Source organism: Alligator sinensis, unplaced genomic scaffold, assembly GCF_000455745.1.
Source record: "Alligator sinensis unplaced genomic scaffold, ASM45574v1 scaffold174_1, whole genome shotgun sequence".
Classification (NCBI taxonomy): domain Eukaryota; kingdom Metazoa; phylum Chordata; order Crocodylia; family Alligatoridae; genus Alligator; species Alligator sinensis.
In genome coordinates, this window is record NW_005842516.1 from 129196 (window position 1) to 133217 (window position 4022).

The following is a 4022-nucleotide window of genomic DNA, read 5'->3' on the forward strand; positions in this document are numbered from 1 at the left end:
ATGTAACACATAGACACAAAATGAGTTTTGCTTTCAAGAATTTGAGGTGCAGTTTCCCCTGAATCCCTACACTGATCTTCTTGTAACTTGGCAGACTTTATGCTCTCAGCAGAGGCTAGCAACCTTGCAGGTTTCCTCCAAATCAGACAGAAAACAACAAAGTTATAGATATTTCATTGATTTCCCCATTACACCCTATTACCGGATCTCTGAGGTAGTTCTGAAGCTTCAGAGCCGCTTCGGCTGGATCGAAGTGGGAATCCCATCCAAAGCTCCAGATGATATCGCTGGCATCTGAAGTGGCCAGATCCAAAGCCGGATTGAATAGCTGCCTACTTGCATAGGCCTAATGCCCAAAGATACTCTTTCCAGTTCTCATCAGATGGATCCCATGGTTTTGGTGTACACTGAGGCAATCAGGGTAGCCCATCCATAAAGCCACAGACAACAGGCTCCATGCATTCTAACCTTTAGAAGCTAAGCAGAGCCTATACTAGCCTGCCCAGGCAAAGACTGAGGTACTTAATCTTAACTCCTGTGAACTTCCTTGGTTTCCCTTAATGGATTTCCATTTTTCACTTCCACCACTTGATTCCAGTCTGAACTCCTGCCATATCATTATATCTTGACTCTGCCTTTGGCTCCTGATTCCATGTCTGATCTTGATTCCTGGATCCATGGGAACTCAACTCCTGGACTTTACGTATGTATCAGGAGACTATCCCTGAGCTCCCTTACCCCATCTCTAACAATTGCCATCTGCAAATGCCTATGGGACCTCACAGTTGCCAGCAGAAGCCTGTCTGAGTGGATTGGTTTCCTCCTCTTTACATACTGGACCTCCTATTCTCCAATTACTTTTCTGTGATACATTCTTAAATAACGTGTTTCAGAAGATGGGGACAGGGAGAGCTATGACTAAAATCTATTTATATCCTACCGAAAAATACAAAAATATAGAAATAAGTAAGATGTTTCACACTGTAATGGTGGTGAATAATAAAAAAAAAGTTTTCATTTTAAAATCATAAACTGGAATTTTTTGCAACTGTTTTCATGATTGGGAAGTCATCCCTGCAGTTAAATATTCAACTAGAATTGTTACAACATACAATTAATGGATAGAGGCGTTTTTAACCTCTACAGCGAACCCATCAGGCCACTCACCAGATCAGCTTGGGATTTCACTTGCAGGGTAAATTTAGTACTAGTTTGCTCGATTATATTTCTCAGCTCAAGAATCGGAGGCTTCATTTTCACTCTTGTTTCATGTTACGATTTTTTACAATAACGTTTTATGTAGTTCAGACACTAATCCTAATAAACCATCATTGGCTTATGTGTATTATATGTGGTTTTTTTCTGTGATTTTTATACGTTTCTTAAGTATCAAAACAGGGTATTTTTAATTATTTTTAGCCATCGCACCCATGTACCAGCACCTTGCCTTCTGGTTTTCCACAATGACTCCTACTCATTTTCAGACCCACTGTTTTGGAGGATGCAGTCCTTCTTATAAAGCAGTGGCCCTATACTTATTAGGCAACAATCCTGAATCCTAATACATTCTACTCAAATCCCAGGAAAGCCCTCCGCACTTTTACTTTTGGCACTTTTACTTTTGTAATAATATGCCTTCATCTTAGCCCTAAGATGAAATCACCAAGATGTGCCAGGGACCATGGACATTTTGTAGTCCCAATTTTTGAGGGAATTGAGCATTTCTAGTTTTAACGTGTCTGATTATAGTCACAAAGATAAAATATCTAATATGTGACTCTACTGATAATATGTCAAACTAACCAACCTAAGTCTTCTCAGGTACTATTTTATAGTCTTTTCAAATACTGGGGCAAGAATAGCTGTCATCCAATCCTCTGGAAATTCCCTGTCTTATAACATATGTTAAAAGTTAACAACACAGACCCTGGCAGACTTTCAGCTAACTTATTTAAATTATTCGTGTGATGTATTTAGTAAGTTATATTTCTATCCTGCTAACTATCATTGTATTACCAGATTCCATGCAAAAGAAAGGTTCCTAACGGATTTCATGGAGTCTCTGGGACTTCTCTCTTTTGTCAGGTTCACTTTGTATGAGATAACTTATGGATTTTAATTGATATAGTCATTATTATTAGATTTATTTTTATTTTTTTAGTAGAAGGAATATCATTGTTGAGGAGATGATTCTTACAGTGGAAACCTTTCTTTTTTCCTTTTTCAAAGAATTTTTCATAATATTTACAACAAATTTTGAGACACTATATTAACTTATGTTCCTATGGGAGTTTGTTCCACAACTAAAAACTTCCCATCAAAAGAGCTTGGTTCCTACTTCTCATACATTATGCGCTGATCTTTTTGAACTCCCCTGTCACAGAGAAATATAGCTGTCATGGTCATTTAGGGATAAATATATGGTCTCTCAAGTAGCTGCAGCTTGATCTATTAACATAACCATGTTGACTTAAATAGTCTCTGAGGCACATGGAAATAAGTTCACATCCCACGGAATACATTGCACAAGGCTTTCTTCACCTCCCTGTTTCTCAGAGTATAGATAAAAGGATTTAGCAATGGTGTCACAATCGTATTCAGGATGTTCACTATTTTGGTCAGCTCCAATGAACTCCGGGAAGGCGGCTTGCCAAAAAGACAAATGGTAGACCCATACCATATAATCACAACAGCAAGATGGGAAGAACAAGTGGAAAAGGCTTTTTGTTGTCCTTTGGCTGAAGGGATTCTCAGTATGGTAGAGATGATATAGATGTATGAAAGCAGAGTAATCACACATGAGCCAAGGATGACAATCACTGAGATGATGAAAGCTGTTGTCTCAACTGTGCGTGTGTCGGTGCAAGACAGGACTATCAGGGAATCTATGTTGCAGTAGAAATGGTTAATGACATTAGGGCCGCAAAAAGACAGCCTGCTGATCAGAAATGCTGGTATTGAGATAAGCAGGAAACCACACACCCAACATGCAATGGCCAGCTGAGTAGACAAGGTGTTGTTCATAATAGAACTATATCGCAATGGGTGGCATATGGCCAAATAGCAATCATAGGCCATGACAGCCAAGAGGAAATATTCTGTGCAGCCAAAGGAGAAAATGAAGTACATTTGCAGGAGGCAACTGGGGAAGGAGAGGGTTCTGCTTTTCCCTAGAAAAATTGCAAGCATCTTGTGAACAGAAGCTGTTGTGTACCATATTTCTAGGAAAGAGAAGTTGCAGAGAAAAAAGTACATGGGGGTGTGGAGGCGATGGTTGGTCATTACAAGGGTTATGATAGCCACATTCCCAATGACTGTCAGGGTGTACATGAGAAGAAAGAGCAGGAAGATGGACATCTGCAAAGACTGGGATCAAGGGAAGCCCAAGAGAACAAATTTCATTCACAGTGGTTTCATTTGATTTTCCCATTCTGTCCTTTTACCTCCTGAAACCCATGAAATCAAGAGAGAGAAATTACCAAAGTTGACCAATCTATTTTTTCCTGGTCCGCTAAGGGGTCATTCCTGGCACTTACATGCCCAGAGGAATTCTATCCTTAGGAAACTAGGACAATATCTATGTATATGCTGACCAGCAAAGAATGAGGGAGAGGATCTTTTTGGATTCTCAGTATTGTATCTTTTGCAGCTGAATGGCTGGGACATTCATCTAGGACATCAGAGAACCTAGGTTTTGCCCCTTCATGCAGAGATAATTGGATTTGGGGAGTGGGGTCTCTTTGACTTCCAAGTAGAGCACTCTAAGCACAAATGAGATGTTACAAAATACCTTTGCTGGCACACCTTTTGAAGCAGAGTCACTAATATAATCATTGAAACACACAAACTAAAAGAAGGATAGAGGAGAAAGCTTCTACCTCCCTAGAAGCAGCAGCCCAGGTGAGAAACTAGGCTTTTCTCCCTCAAAGTCAACAGTCACTTTGCCAAGCCATGCACTCTCTGACTTAATTGTATGCCCTCCCCCTGATCAAGTGTCTCCAGTATACCTTGTGCTTATGGCT

General features: G+C 39.9%; 1 pseudogene; it reads right to left on the reverse strand.

The window, feature by feature from the left end:
• Window positions 1–2502: 2502 nt before the first annotated feature.
• Window positions 2503–3430, reverse strand: LOC102375076 (annotated as a pseudogene).
• Window positions 3431–4022: the final 592 nt, after the last annotated feature.